Source organism: Protopterus annectens, chromosome 7.part0 (genome assembly GCF_019279795.1).
Source record: "Protopterus annectens isolate FY-2018-M chromosome 7.part0, PAN1.0, whole genome shotgun sequence".
Classification (NCBI taxonomy): domain Eukaryota; kingdom Metazoa; phylum Chordata; order Ceratodontiformes; family Protopteridae; genus Protopterus; species Protopterus annectens.
In genome coordinates this window covers 1,762,759,345-1,762,776,878 of record NC_056739.1, presented here as the reverse complement: position 1 = coordinate 1,762,776,878, position 17,534 = coordinate 1,762,759,345, and positions in this window count along the sequence as shown.

Sequence of the window (17,534 nt, the reverse complement as noted above, 5' to 3'; positions counted from 1 at the left end):
TCTACGGGCAGATGCACTCACTCTGTTAAACTGTAGCTCAGCTATGAGCACATCTGGCATTTTTTATTCATTTGTTACCTCACATGTCTTCAATATAAATGGGCTATTTCATTATATTTTACATAAATTGTGGTTTTATGTGTACGTATTTGTCAGGGACTTGTTTCCTGCTTATTTTGAAAAAAAAAAAAAAAATTGATGTTGTGGGGGATTGAACCATGAATGGCTGCTCTTCAGCCAACATCTCTACCGCTACGCTATTGCTTCCTGGTTTATTTTGCATATTTAGTTCTTATATGCTTTCCCACTGACTGCTAACTGTAGCTGCGCTACGGGCACGCCCGCGCAAACGAGTGCACTCACGGTTAAACATCTTTACAATTTTAAAAAAATATATAACATGTTCATTTATATATTTTATGTTCATAGTCTGTGGGGGCATGTGTTGTGTTGTGTTTATTCACATTTCCATGGACTCTGTTGTAGGTGTTTACTTTGGGCACTTTTACACTTCTGGGGGCGTGTCCGCTTGCAGGGCTCGGCCTACGGACACGCCCCCTACTGTCTTACACAGACCGTGTTAGACTTAGGTGTGATTCAGCATGCTCTCATAAATATGCAAAGCATGCTGACATCACTCCGTTTAACTGCAGCCTCCGTGTAAGAGTTATAACTCTTACATGGAGGCTTCGTGAATCCTTGCCTATGTGAAAAGGGGGTTTATCTATATTTTTATGTACTTTGGGTATGCCTATAATGGTAGCTAGAGTGGGATATTCTACTTTCATAAATTCATAAATGTCTTCTGTTATTCTTTGATCCAATAAATATTCATCTAAGGCTAAATCTATTTTTCTATAACTTATATTTATTTCATTAATGGAAGTAATTTCATAATTTCCTGAATCAATTAATATTTTTTGTATTTCATTAACGTAATCAATTGTATTGTATAATACTACCCCCTCCCTTATCAGGTTTCATTACTCTGATATTTTTATTATTCATGAGTTCCACTAGACATTCCCTTTCTTTTATAGTCAGATTATCCACTGCCTGTTGTTTGTTAATATTCTGATTATAATTATAAATATCAGTACATACGAATTCTTCAAAATTCTTCAACATTTTCTACCTTTTTGTTAGGGTGGGTATAAATGTACTTTTTTTCTTTAACTTATTTCTTTCCATTATAACTTCATCATTTTTGCTCTTATTATTGAACATTAAAGCTAAATTTAATCTTCTACAGTACAATTTCACATCTATAATAGTGTTTACTAAATTAAACTTTGCGGTAGGTATATATTTCATTCCTTTCATAAATAATGTTCCTAATTCTTTCTTTATGCAGTGATTGGTGTAATTGTACACCGTGAGGTCATTAAAACGATGAATTATTTTTCCATTTTCATCCTTATCTATATTTTCCCCATGATCTTGTCTATTATGAGTATCATTTAAAGTGTTATGTACCATCGAATTTTGTACATCACTGATCTCTAGTACTGCCTGTATCGATTCCCCCGATAATTTTGTTTGACAGCTGGGGTAAAATATCAACCCCCCCCTGAAAATTTGTGTGATTATCTTTATGTGTCACTGCATGATCTTCCCATCTATTTTCCTTACTTAGTTTGTGTTCATGACCCCATACATAAGCTTTGTTTTCTTTGTATTGTTCAACATCGCAATGTAACTTTTGATTTTCCTTTCATATAACTTCTCCGCATTGCTTTCTGCATATTTAAACTGCTTATCATATAATACACTCCATTGTGCAAATAGTAAATCAGACACTATTTCATTATTCAATTTCTCTGCTTCCATCACAATTTTATTTAGTTTTTCATCATTCCTTTTAATCAATAAATTCATATAACTCATCCCATATGAATTAAAAACAGTATTGAATTCAGCCGTAGTATCGTTATCTAAATTAATACCCATGGGTACCTTAAAAAATCTTAAACCCATCGGTACTATTCCCATGGATATACATTTTGTTAAATATGCATTGTCTACTTTAATAGTTTTTACCACCTGCAATAATTTACCCAATTCAAAAATCATTTCTTTTAAGGTTCCATTTTTATGCTTGTTTTCATATTTACCATAAGAACTTGTTAGAGTTCTTTTATCAGACATTTTAAATTCAACATTACTCGTTAAAAAGTTGTCCAGTCTCATATGACCATTGTCATTTTTATTAATCATGTCATTGGTAAACCTCGGACTAGATGAATTATTTACAGTACCTTTTGAAGTAAAAATGCTTGATTTAGTCATTGCTGCATAAGTTTTTCCAGGTAATGGTCTTTTTGGGAGAGCACCTGTCCACACACTATCATCCTCATTATGAAACAAAGAAAAATCAAATGTAAACTCACGCTCTGAAGTCACACTGGCATTATTCTTTCCATGACTGGTATTGAGTAATATATTAGATGTTCCTTGACTCCCCAAACAATGTTCTCCTTGTCCATTAGGTATAGACATTTGGGAAGGCACCTTGCCATCAATACTCAACATTTCTTTCCGTTCAGCCACTTCACTTCTCACAATACTGCCTGTACATTGTAGTCGACCCACTACCTCTATCAAGTGAGCCACCTCATCCCATAAAGAACGAACTTCCGCCTTTAATGAAACAAACTCATCCTTATTCAATGAAGTTTCAGTCACCTCGCTTACTTTCTCCATAGCTCACCAACACAGTAAGAAATCAAAGACGAACAACAACACCAGAACTGATGTGACAAGATGGTTATCCTCACCGTCCCGGCTATGTTTTGAAAAGTAGCGTGCTGGCTTACTCGAATAAGGCAAAAGAGCTATTTCATCCAAAAATAATTTAATAAACTCGAACCACAAAATTCAAGCAAGCAAGTCTAAAACATTCAATATAGGTGTGGTGATACATAGATGGGTTAAACCAATTTACAGGAATATCCCTCATCTTATTAAGGATTCCTGGATATTTCTTGCCCAACTCACACCAGATAAATGGAAAGAAAAACTAACATATATAACTATTGATGTTGTGTACTTATTTTCATGTATCCCAAAAGATCAGGGACTAGAAGATTTTTTTAATAGTCTCAGAAAACATTCAAATATGACATGGGATCGTATTAACCTTATTACAGATATGATGGGAATAATATTGAACAATAACTTCATATATTATGAAGGCGAATATTTTAAACAAAAAGGGGTGTAGCTATGGGGGCATCATGTGCCCCTATATTTGCTAATATGGTTATGTTAGAGTGGGAAAACACATTTTTATTCAGCTGCAAATATTTTTAATACATTTCTTATTATACGAGGTTCCTGGACGATATGTTTGTCCTATGGAAAGGACCGGTGGAAATGATTGATGAATTTATAGACTATTTGAATAATACAAGTATTTTAAAGTTTACATATAGCGTTAGTTATGAAGGGATCCCTTATCTAGATACATACATAAAACATACTGATATAGGATTCCAATCAGAGATATATAGGAAGAAAACATTTTCGAATGGGTACATGGAATTTACAAGCCATCACCCAAGACATATGTTAAAAAACATTTTCAAGGGTCAATGCATAAGAGCAGCCAGAATGTCCTCTAAATATGAAGTTATGATTAGGGAAATTGATTTCATAACATCTATGTTTATAAATAGAGGTTACCCGGTGGGTTTGTTGAAGGACGTTTCACAATTCGTAATTAAGGAATGGGGAAATAAATATCGCCCTATATTAGGAATAGGTCAAGAAAATAATATATTGAAAAATGAAAAGTTAGAAAATGTACCAATTAATAGAGTCTGTACATTAACATATTCTCCGTATGTGAACAAAGTTATGAATATTGTTTTTAAATACTGGAAGAATTTAATTGTAGCTGATGAGATGAAAGAAACATTAAGGGAAAAACCTTGTTTTGTGTACAAGATGGGTTAAACATTAAGAGGTTATTACAATTAGGGAATACAGAAAGAGATAGATATAACATTAGTAAAGCAACTACTAAATGTGGGCCATGTAATCAGTGTTATATGATTAATGAGAGAGAAGGAATAAAACTACAGAATTTAAACAGGACCTACATAAAATTTAGAAGGGGGAATTGTAATAGCAAGAACATCATTTATTTAGCTAGTTATACATCATGCCCTGCCTACTATATTGGCAAAACAGAGAGACCATTTAAGAAAAGAATTTATGATCATATTTATAGAATTAGGGTACATGATACAAATAATGCATTATATAGGCATATAGAGAAGAAAGGGGAACAACATAGTTTCAGTTTTGCCATAACTGATCAAGTTTTTACTTCAAATAGAGGAGGCAATTTTAAGGCATTATTAAGTAAAAAGAAAGTATTTGGCAGGTTCTGACCAATTCTACAAGGGAACCGGGTATAAATGATTTTATTTCTATCAAACCCTTTCTCTTGTTAGCCTGATGTGTTTTACCATCTTGTTTCATTATTTTGTTATTTATTTACATTGTTTTTAGGTCATGGATATAAATATGATGTATTATTATTAATTAATATTTATTTAGCGGTTTTTAATGTTGATGTTTATCAGTCATAGTATTAGGACAAATAGTAATTTTTAAGATATAATAAAGTATTTATTGTTTTTAAACATTTATGTATAGTCAAAAGTAAGCACTGGTACTTTAAATGTAGCTCTAGAATGGCGCCAAAAAGATTTTAAAAGGAATGGAATTTGTGTTAATCAGCTGTTCTGAGGAAGTCTACGATAGCAGATGAAAGCGCTTAACATATGAATACATGGATATTGGTCTTGAATTCTGTGGTTCGAGTTTATTAAATTATTTTTGGATGAAATAGCTCCTTTGCCTTATTCGAGTAAGCCAGCATGCTACTTTTCAAAACATAGCCGGGACCGTGAGGATAACCGTCTTGTCACATCAGCACTGTATTATGTCCAAACCTCTGTAGCCCTGTATGTGACAGGTCAATTGTTGCAGATACCATGATGTAAGTGAGACACAGTTGTTCTGCTTGCATTGTCCCAGGGTATACATGGATGGGATGACAGCAACTCAACAAATGTATTTCTCACATAACACAGTGGGATAAGTCGTTTGCCTTTGTTTACATATTATCCATGTGTATGCCTTGAACCCATTTTACTCTTGGTTGTTGCTGTTTTATGTTTGTTCAACAAGATAACAGGTTCTTGCCCATGTGATTCATGTAAGATTGTGTCATCATGGTTTCACACTGGCACATTAGCCTTGTGTGTAGCACGTATTGGTACAAGTTGTGCCATGTTATATCACAGTTGTATGAATGCCCCTCATGGGTATTTGCCCTACACATAATGCATAGGTAGTCATTTTTCCATTACTGTATATACATTTGATGCTATATTAAACATAATTGCTTGACTGATTCTCATTCTATGTTATATTACAGCACACATGATAATATCATATAAAAGCCCATATTTAGGTATTTAGTGTGTATGTTTTACATACATGTACATATTTATGCATGTAGAATGATTGACACAATTGCCTTTGTACAATGGGACCATGTATGTTCAGTTCTTCCATTGTCACATGCATGACTGTCTTTTGCTCAATCATACACATGGGCATTGCTCTCTCTCTCTCTTTCCCTATACACACACACATATATCTATATATATATATATATATATATATATATATATATATATATATATATATATATATACATATATATATATATATATATATATATATATAGATGGGTCTAGGACACATGCTCGACTAGCATATGTCCGAATCAAAAAACATCAAACACACATACACAAAAGTGCTTAACATCGAAAAGTGCTTCTGTGTATGTGTAGTTCAAAAAAAAAAAATCTACGTTTCTGCAGGGGGGCTTCACACCCTGTGCCCCCACACCCCCTACTTTATTATTATCACTCTGAGATTGCACTACAGTGGGGAAAAGGGAATTTTCCCTTACCCACACTGTAGTCCGATCTACAAAACAGGCACACATACATGGAAGCACTTGTCGATGTTAAGCGCTTGTATGTGTGTTCAATTTTGTGATTCGGCATATGCTAGTGAGCATGTGTCCGATCCCATACATATATATATATATATATATATATATATATATATATATAAATATATATATATATATATATATATATATATATATATATATATATATCTTATATGTTATTAGGATCATAGGAGGTTACTAGGCTATTGACCCAGAGGTCATTTCAAGCCTAGCTGTTTCATCCCAATGTAATACCATAGGTAATCCAGTCAATACCCAGGATTGTATTTATTAATGAATGCCCATGTCCAGGAGGGTTGTGTGTGCTACCACTGGTAAGAATTTAAGAATTTATGGTGCCCCATCCACTCGTCCATGTTCCTTTTGAATAGTGTCATAGAGGTGCTCTGCTTCACATGAGTTGGCAGCCAATTCCAAAGATGCAGCAGTTTCTGGGAGACAAATCTGCCCCTGCAGCATGTCCTATTCAAGTCACGGGCCATATTTATATCCCTGGAATGGGTAGCTCTAGTCTTGTTTGATTTACAGATGTGCAGCAAATTCATTAGTTTCGGTCGGAAATTGCTCTGCAAGCCAGGTGTAAGTCTCCCCTAAGAAGTCTATACTGTACAGTGACAGGGACCTTAGTTGGTCTGCATATGGCATGTGCTGGAGTCTCTTGATCTTCTTAGTTAGAAACCTCTGAGGCATCTCCAGTTGCTGCCAGTGCTTTGTAAGATACATGCCAAAAAGGTGTTATACTCAATTATGGGGCTGATTAGTGACGAGTATAGAGGGGTTATAACCTCCTTTGGTCTAGAGGCGATGCCTTGGCTAATCAAGTGTGTTACATAGAAAGCCTTCCTTACTATAGTAGGCATATGGTGGTCAAAGTTAAGATCACAGTCTACTTGTGATCCTAGATCTCTTACCACTTTATAGGTACATAGGGTATTGTTGTTAATTTGATAGTGTTAAGAGATGTTGTTTTTACTGAAGGGAATGATGATGCATTTCTTTGCATTCAGTTTGAGACCATGACTAAGACACCAGTCATTAGTCTGTGTATGACCCTCCTGAAGTATACTGACATCATTTGGGGATTCAATATTTCCACCCAGTTTGCTGTCATCCACAAACTTGGTCAACCACAGACCCTTAGTTTTGGCCTGAACTTCTGATAATTATATACCAAACAGTAGGGGGCCTAGCACTGACCCTTGTGGCACCATACTGGTGACACGTCTTCTAGTTGATGTGGAGTCACCCACTTTGATAGTGTGTGACCTGTTTGTGAACCAGTTGACAACCAATCTTACAACAAAAGTATTTACATTCAGTTTGCTATGTTTATCTGTAATGCCCAAGTGTGGGATTCTGTAAAAGATCTTTGCCAAGTCCAGGTATGCTGTGTGCACAAATTTGCCCTTGTCAATGGCCATATTTTTGAAGAAATCCATTAGGTTTAACAAGCAGGATCTGCCCGTGAAGAAGCCAAATTGGGTCAGAGCCAGGGTTTGGAGGTCACCTATGTCTATTTTATGAGGTCCATCATGATACGTTCCATGGCTTTACAGATGAAGCTAGTCAGACTCATGGGTATATAGTTCCCTGGGTCTGTTGTTAAGCCACCTTTGTGGAGGTGAATAACTGCTGCTGTTCTCCATTCCACAGGAATAAAACCAATGGTTAGGCTATGATTGAATAGTTTACTTAATGGTGATGCTAGTTTATGTTTTAGTTTGTTTAGAAGACAGTCTGGGATGCTGTTTGGTCCCATAGAGGCTGTGTATTTTGCCTTAGACAAGGTTTAATGGACAGATCTTCAGATATGTATGGTGAGGGTAAGTTGGGGCAAGATTTGTAATAAGTTTGGAGTGGATAAGGAAGTGAAATTTTTGCCAGCTCTGCCCGCTAGCAGGTTTGCTATCTCTGAGGGATCAGTGTGTGTGACACTGTTAGTCACTAGATCAGCACATGCTTGGGTCCTACCTTTTAAGCCATGTACATAGCTGTAAAAGGCCTTATGATTATCCTCAGTTGTGATTGCTAAGTTTTTCTCAAAGTTACCTTCAGAGAATTTGACATATTGTCTTATTTGTCTGTTGAGTCTGAGGAGGGTGCTTTTCATTGTTGGGGCCTCGCCTTAGTTTTTTTAGACAGCAACTTTTTACATCTATCGTAAACTTTGTTGATGCTGGCTGTCCACCAGGGCAGCTTTTTTACTTGGGGCTCTGGCCTTGATTCTCTCTGGAACAGCCAAGTCTATACACTTATACAAGTGATTGTACAGGGTTTTAGTGTAAGCTTTGGTGTAATTACCACTTCCAGCTGGGGGTAGGGGTTGGAATGCATTTATACCTTCCCCTAGGAGGGTGTAGTTTGCTTTAGTGAAGTTTTTAGTCTGACTTTGCACTCTGAGTTCTGGTGTTAGTGCCAGTTCAAAGGTGACTGATTTGTGGTCAGATTTAACTAATGAAGGTCCAACAGTTGTGGTGGTGCATCTGTTTGTCATGTTAGTAAGATGAGATCGAGTATGTTTGTTCTTCTTGTTGGGTTTTGAACAATTTGTTCCAGCACATTTGAGTTAACTAGGTCAAGAAACTTCTGCACTAGTGAGTTAGGGCTAGAGTAGGCTTCCCAGTTGATGGTGGGATAACTGAAATCCCCTATGACCAGAGCATTTGGCAATATTTGGACTGATTCCAGTTTGGTCAAGTAGGCCTCGAGTGCATCATGATCCATGGAGGGGGAGCTATAACTAGCTATGACTTGAATGGGGGTTTTACCCACAGTAATCTGAACTTGGAGTAACTCCATGGAGTTGTCAGTCTAACTAGTCAGGAGGTGACATTATCTCTAATAATAGATAGAAATAGTGCCTCCTTTGGTTCTCACATGTTCATTTTGAGGTCTGAATGCATGGAAGGTATTGTTGCCTTGCAAGGCCAGGGTACTTTCTGAGGCCTTGAACAAGGTTTCTGTAACTGCACAGACATATGCATCCTCCAGTAATAGAAGTGCTTCCAGGCTATGCAGTGTTTAGTTTAGGCTCCTAGCATTTAGCAGCATAACCCTTATTTTGTTATGGTTGGCAATTTTTACATCTGCAATTTTGTTTTTGAGATGTTGCCTAAAAAAGGCACTATGGGAAAGGAAAAAGCCTTTGTCAACCATGTCATCCGAGGCTTAGAGAAACTGGATAGTCTTTGAATGACACCAAAAACTAAGCCAATTATGGAAACTGATCATTTTTGTTTATACTGTGGCATCATTCTAGGTGAGGGTAATATGCTGTTCAAGGCTAGGGACATACCTGCCTGGGACACATACTTGGAGAGCTCAATCATGTCTCTCTTCATGTAGTCTATTGAAGTACATCTCAGTTCATTCACTCCAACATGAGGTATGACAGAGTCATAATGGTAGTTGTTGTTGAGAGACCTGAATGTATGCACGATCTGATGAATCCTGGCACTGGACAGGCAGCTGACCATGATTTTCTCCTTATCTAACCTGGTGAGTGGGACATCCATGTATCATACTATGGAGTCTCCAATGACAAGAAAATTTGTTTTTTGAGTGTTACACCTTAAGGCCTTGGTAGGGGAAACACTAGTGTTGTTATGTGTCTTGGGTGCTGTGGGAACTGTGTTGGTTATAGCAGTATTTTGTTTTGGAGGTCTCTGTTGTTTTGGTAAGTTTTTTGAGAGAACCTCTGCACATGTTGATTTATGTGCTGGATGTGTATTATGTGTATGAGTAGTGGTACTATGTGCATGAATAGTGGTGGGTGAGGTGACAACCACTTCAGTGTTACGGTTTTATGTGCAAGAGAGCAGGGATTCAATATTCTTTGTGTAACTGCATCTCTCGTTATTAGTAGAGGGTTGATAGTGTACATGAAGCAATTGCTACACTGCCTCAGGAGACCCAAGTCAACAAGGCTGGCAGGAGAAACAAGAGTAGCCCAGCTATCCATAATGCTAGGTTTGAAGAACTGTTATCACAAAGGGGGTGCTTTCAGGACTGATCTATGAGGTGCTCTGTAGATGTATATTTCTGACAGGGTTTTGACTGGTGGTTAAATAGGTCACAGCTCACTAGCAGTATTTCTAAGACCAGAGATGTGTTAAAGCTGAGGACTACACTAATGTATTACAGCTGTATCTAAGGGAAAAATTGTCAAAAGTATCTCTCCAGCTATGAAACACAATTGCGTAGCAGTGTGCAGTGCTGTGAGATGTGCAAACAAGCAGAAACCCACTCAAATGCAGGACTTAAATACCAGAAGCTAAAAACTTAAAAAAAACTTTTAAAAAAGTCAAAAGAACCAATGAGTGTGCTTACTTCAAGCCCTAGACCAATCACCCTTCACCAGGCAGGTTAAAATCAATACACTTCTCTCACAAGGGTGCAGAAGGCCCCTTCCAATCAAGGATAGCTTGGAAAATGTGCTCAGAATACAACAGCCACTACAAACAGACCCAAATGCAGCAAACCTGTATCTGGACTATGCTACAGCTACTAGCTACACTAATTTAGGTGGTAAACACTAAAAATGTTTTAAACAGCAGTGAGACACTAAAAATGTGTTAAACAGCAATCAAATCCATTATTTAAAATGCAATGCTTGGTGGTAAAACAGAATAAACAGAACAGATGCTTTGCAAACGGTGAAAAGTAGCAACAATTATTTTTCAAAGAGTGAAGATAGCAAAAATAGCTTTGCAAAAGTGAAAACAGTAACAAAATATGATTTAACAGGCACAATAAGGCAGACAAATGCAGTACAAACAGTTCAGTTTAGTTTACAGTATTAAAATACAATGTTAAATAAGCAGAACACGATAAAAAGTGCAGTAAGTGGTATAGTTTCCAAAAAAAAAAAAAAACAGGCAACTTATGGTTTTTGGGAAGCTCAGAATCAACTAGTTATCTGGTATCTCAGCTCAGAGTTGGGGCTGGTAGCCCACCTCTGTTCAGCTCTATTCAAACAAGCAGAAACTGGCTCAAAACAGGGCTTAAATACCAGAAGCTAAAAACTTAAAAAAAAAAAACATTTAAAGAACTCAAAAAAAAATGATGAGGGTGCTAACTTGAAGCCCTAGGCCAGTTATCTTCACCAGACAGGTTCCAAACGGCACACATCTCTCACAAGGGTGCAGAGGGATGTTTGAAGTGCCTGGTCTGTAATGTTTTTATGACAGTATATACTGCTTGTCTATGGGATAAGGAATATTATGTTGTGTACTCACGCATTTTGCTGTTTACTTGTATGTTACTGTGTTTGTTAAATATGTATATGGGGATCTACTTTGAAACATCAAGTTCCAGATGAAAATCTTGAAAATGGAAATACAAAATGGCAAGGTTTTCTCAGGGTAAGTAACCACTTCCCAACATGCCCTTTTCTTCACTGTAGTGAGATCCCGGAGTTGGACCTAATCTCACCAAAAAAAAAAAAAAAAAAAACAATTATCCATGCCCCTATGAAAATCCCTCAGATCTTCCTATTTTGGCATACCTCTTGTGTGTCCCTTTTTTCACCCTTACCCCACATCTGCTTTTCTATTTCCCTGGTTGTATGCATTTCATGTGTTCCCCACATGGGTCCCACACTCATTGTTAGCTATTGTTAGTCATGGCAAAGTGGCCTTGATTGCCCTTTGGCTTCATTGTTTTTTATGTGGAAATTTGCAGATTCTGTTGGATTCCATATATTATAATGGCTCTGTGTCTCTCTCTCTCTTTATATATATATATATATATATATGTGTGTGTGTGTGTGTGTGTGTGTGTGTGTATGTGTACTTCTGTTCTTCAGAAACACACTTTATCAAGGAACAGAACACACATTAAGATGAAATCCATAATTGCTTGTGAATATTATTACCTTGACTGTTATTGCATGACATCCATAGTTGTCTGGATTGATTGCTGAACATTTGTCATCCTTTGTACTTTCATTTTATTTGCATTGAGGTTGTATTATTGAAATTGATGGACATTGATAGTGCACAGCCCAGTTTGTGAAGCAACATATACAGATTTACCATGCATGCTTATGAGTTACTGACCTTGCTGGATATATCTGTTCTATGTTGAGTTATTCTATGTACACTGGGGCACATTAGTATGTTCCTTGTTTATCAGCAGCATTTAGGTGGAACTCAACGAAATGCACAGGATTCTGTGAACTTTATTGCATCTGGACCTCTGTTTTTATAATTACAGTGTTTCCTTCAAGTGCTGCAATAAGCATATGAATATGCAAAGCTGCAGATGGAAGAAGCTGTGATAGCTAATAAGTCTAGTTGAATATTGCAGCTACTGCATTCCTTTTTTTTCTATCTCACTTTCTTGCTGTTTTGGGCATCCTTGGTTCCATCCATTAGCATACAACCTATCACTGCCTATAGTAATGTACACTGATTTCCAGCCTCTTTCCTGTATAAAAAGCCCCTCATTACATAAGCTATGAATCTGATATCTTCCAGATGCCAACCATACCCCTATCTCTAATCCCTTTGCTCTTTCTTCTCTACTGCACCTTTCACAATTGTGCCCTAATAAAAATGCATTTGTATTTCATCCTGCCTCAAACTATCCTACTTTTTTATTGTTGTTAGTGAAACAGCAGCTTCCCCTTTTCTGCATTCTCTTTAGATCTTTCTCTTCCATTACCTCTTTTTGTTGTCATTTTTCTCCTTCGGTAATTTTCCCATTCTCTGCACTCACGCAATTTTTCTCTTGATGCTAAACTCTTTCATTTATCTCTTTTCCATGTACTTCATTCTCTTTCTCATACATCTTTGTCATTATTTCATAAACCGACTCTGAGATCACTCCCACAGTGGGGAGGGGCACATTTCCCAAACCCTGCTTTACAGTGATCTGACTCATAAAAGCCAGTACAGCTGATATTCAGTCAGGTATATTGGCTTTGCCCATTGGACATAACAAGAGATTTTTTACAAATGTTATTTTGGTGATGTTGTCTATACAGTATGATACGTGTGTGTGTGTGGGGGGGCTGTCTACCAAAAGTAATGATACTACACTTTGTAGTGTTTATTTTGTTCTCATTTTAGTACACTGCTTGTTTACAAGGATGAGTTAATTCTAGAGGGTTTGGATGTCATAGTGTGAATTAACAGATGTCAGTTTGCAGTTATCTGGAAATTTTGATAGCTAGAAGTCTTGGCTCTGTGCTTGTTGATCCAAGACGTAAATCTTGAAAAGAAGAGGCTCCAACATTGAGCTCTGAGGGATGCCACTGGTTGCATTTATATTTTTGATGAGGCGCTTTCAACTCTACTATGTGGCTTCTCTCTTTCAACCAGTTTGCTACCCATCTCATCACAGTTAGATCATATAAACATGTAGCCTCTGTATGATGCCAGCATAAGGAATGGTGTGAAAGATCAAGGACAGATCAAGAGACACTATATGTCCTGAATATCATTGTCTCCATCCTGGACAAACCTTTAGATGAATTTTACCAGATTCAATAGGATCTACCCTTCAGAAAGTCATGTTGTTGGAGGTCAAGTCTGATAACGTTCTTAATGTCATAGTTTATATGGTCAGTTATCATATGTTCCATGGTTTTGCAGATGAAGATTGTAAGGTTGATAAGATGTTAACTACCCAGGTCAGTTGTAAGGCCACCTTTATGGAGGAGCAGCACCACTACTGTGCACCAATCATCAGGATCAAATCCAGTAATTACACTTAGGCTGCACAGTTTAAGGACTGCATCTACAAGGACATGTTTAACACCATTAATGTATATCGTCAGGTTCCATGGATGAAGTACTTTTGATCTTGGTTAACATTTTCAGTAAATGATCTTTAGAGATAATTGGAAGGATTCAGATATTTCAGGTCTGTAGATATTAGTCTCAGGGTTGAAACTGGTACTTCATTTGTTTGCTAACCTTACAGATGCCAGCCATGCCCGTATCTCTAAATCCCTTTGTTCTTCCACCCATGCTACACCTTTATCAATTGTGTATGCAGTCCTTCTGTACCCCTCTACTCTTCTTGTATATATCCCCCTGTATGCCCAGATGGGATGAGAAAGGGAAGAGCTTCCAAAGACAAGTCTATAAAAAAATCAATCAACTTAAGAGCCACCAAGCTGAAAAGATCAAATCAGAAAATTCTTCAGACACTAGCACAAGTGCAAGAATATTGGCAATGTCGCCATTATGAATACGATCAGTTCAATGTAAACTATTATTTCTTAGTTTTCTAACATAGATAAAAAAATATTTATAATTATACTTGGTTTCAGTGACCAGCCTTAGTTCTTGGTCTCCTTTTGTGGACCTAATAGTGCTCTTCAGCTTTTTTAAATATTTTTGATATTTTCCTTGATAAGAGGGGTTTGGACATTCTAAATAATTTAAGAACTTTATTTCTTTTGTTGTATAGTTTACTTATGGTGGTGGGCCATCACACTGGTTTGATTTTCAATTTCCCATGATACCTGAGTCTGATAAGGAGTTCTAGCTCTATGCATTTTTCTAAACTGGTGCAGAATTCCTTGGTGAAGCTTGTTGCTATATCAAGGTCAGGGGATCTATAGTTATAAGAAAATTTTGATATCGTGTCATGGATTAGGTTGAGTTTGTCATATCTGTAGTCTTTAAATTGAGAGGGTTTGATGTTGGGGCTTTTGGGAGTTTAAAAGAAGAAGGTCATGAGCTTGTGGTCAAACTTCACTGGAAATTAGATTTCATAGGAATGATGCAAAAGCCAGCCATATTAATAAGAATCAAGTCTGGAATGCTATGTCTTCTAACAGGTCTATCTACCAACAGCTCAAGAGAATTTTTGTTTATTAAGTCTATGGATTTTTGAGCATATCCTACATTGGAGGTATAGGTGTACTAGTTTATTGAATGGCAGTTAAAGTCTGACAAAATAAGGGAGTATTTGCTAATGGGGTAATAATTTAGATGACTGAAAAATCTTACTTGCTCATCAGGGGGCAAAGAAGATGTTATGTAATAAGCTATTGGTTGATAATTAATCCTATCTAAAGTAGTTGAAGTTTAAAGAGTTCTTATTTGGTTCCCTAGGCATCTGCCTGAAGGTAATATAATATTTCAGCAGCTTAGAAACTCTACAAAATCAGACATTACCCAGGATAAAAAGAACTACTTCTGTCACCTCCAAGACAAACACCAGAATAACCCAAAGAAGTTCTGGGCAGGTTTCAACAACCTCCTTCATTCTGGGAAATCCTCTACCTCCACCCCCGAGAAACTTATCGGTAAAGATTCTGAAGAAGTAGCTAACACGTTCAACTCTTTTTTCACCAAGACCATCCAGTCCCTAGCTAGTCAGTTACCTTCTTCTTCCTCCTCCATTACCAGAGTTATTGGCAAATTTCCACCCGCCTTTAACCTTCAACCAGTATCCACCTCCTATATCAGAACCCTATTGAAGAAACTTAAACCATCCACCCTATCGGCTGATCATCTCCCAGCCGAATACCTACAAATTGCATCAGATGTTATAGCCTACCCCATCTCAATCTTGATTAACAGAACTATAACAGAGGCCACAATCCCCTCTCTTTGGAAAATATCTTACGTCATCCCACTTAATAAGGGTGGCTCCTCCACGGAAACTTCTAACTATAGACCGATAGCAATACTGTCCCCAATAGTAAAAATAATGGAAAGGTGTGCTCACAAGCAACTCCTACACTATCTCACCCAAAACAATCTCTTGTCCAAAACTCAACATGGTTTTCGCCCCCATCATAGTACAACCACTGCCCTCCTTTCCTTTGTTGACTCAGTCAATAGCAACCGTAACAACAAACTAATTACTTCTGCACTATTTCTTGATTTGTCAAAAGCCTTTGACATGGTCAATCACGAACTGTTGCTCCACACCCTGGAAAACCTTCACCTCGATAACTCAGCCCTAAACTGGTTTAAAGCTTACCTTTCTGGTAGACAACAAGCAGTTCAGTGGCAAAGCAAGCTATCTCACTTGCTACCTAACACAATAGGAGTTCCCCAAGGCTCTATACTTGGTCTACTTCTTTTCTCCATATTCGTTAATGATCTCCATTCAGTCATCCCCAAAGCCACATGCATTCAATATGCAGATGACTCTACGTTGATCTGCTCTGATCTTTCTCTCCATAATCTCCAGGTAGTCACCCAATACTGCTTTACTGCAGTGGAAAAATGGTTCACTGAACGGAAACTTATCCTAAACCCAAAAAAAACTAAGCTACTACTAATTTTTCCCACCTTAGCCACTTCTTTAGGGCAACATCATCCGCTTTCTAATAATATGACCTTCCACGTTCAGTCCACTAATGGCACCATCATTGAGCCTGTCACCAATACCAAACTACTAGGTGTCACTATTGACCATAAGCTCAAATTTGACATGCACATCAGTCAAACCATAAAGACAGTAAACAAGAAACTTGGTTCTATGTACAGAATTAAGAACTTTCTTACTCCCAATACCAAACTAACCATTGCACGTACTCACCTTCTCTCCACCCTTTTGTACGCCTGTCCGGTATTTTCCTTCCTCAAAAAAAATGAGCTTAACAAACTCTCTGTTGCTTATAATCATATTGCCAAATTTGTAACAGGAGAACCTTACCGTACTCATCATTGCCTTAACCTAACAAAACTTGACTGGTTAGAACTCCCCAGTCTTCTCAAGCTTAACCAACTTACTGAAGCATTTAAAATAATTAAGGAACCAGATAAAACCCCCTCTCTGAACAAACTTTTGACCCCCTACTCCAATCTAAATAGCCTTCGTTCTTCAAATAGTGTCCTGGTACAAACAACGAAATCTAACAATTCGGGTGGTGACGCTCTTTATGCCAATTCCATTGGAAAGCTATGGAATTCCCTTCCAAACTACCTAAGACTAGCTACCTCTCTCAGCCAATTCAAAACTAATCTCAAATTATTCTTTAACGCTCACTGGCTCTGTCCTTGTACTAAACCGCCCTAATCCTAAAGTCCCTAATCTCCCTCATGCCATTCCCTAATGGCCACTCTCTCTTCTTATATCTCTCTAGATCACTACAGCTCTCATCTCCTCCTGTATATTGTTTTTAATGAATACATATTTCTGTTCTTTGCATATCATGGAAAAGTCAATTTATTTGTATGTCTTATTTCTGTCTCTTACTATTATGCTACCAAGAATTTATCTGTATGTAAGTCTATGTGTTATTTTTTTTTTTTTTTTGTGTGGAGCTTTTCTCCCCGGGCCTCCGCTGAAAATGGATATGCATCCAGTTGGACTAACCCAGTAAACAAATGTAAAATAAATAAATAAATAAAATAAAAATAAATAATAATATGTTCCTTGACAAAAAAAGGGATACCACCACAGTTGTCATTGGATCTCAAGTCATGAAGAGTATGAAACTCTGGCAAACAGAGAGTGTTCTCTTTATGTTTAAATCAAATGTCACTAATTACATACA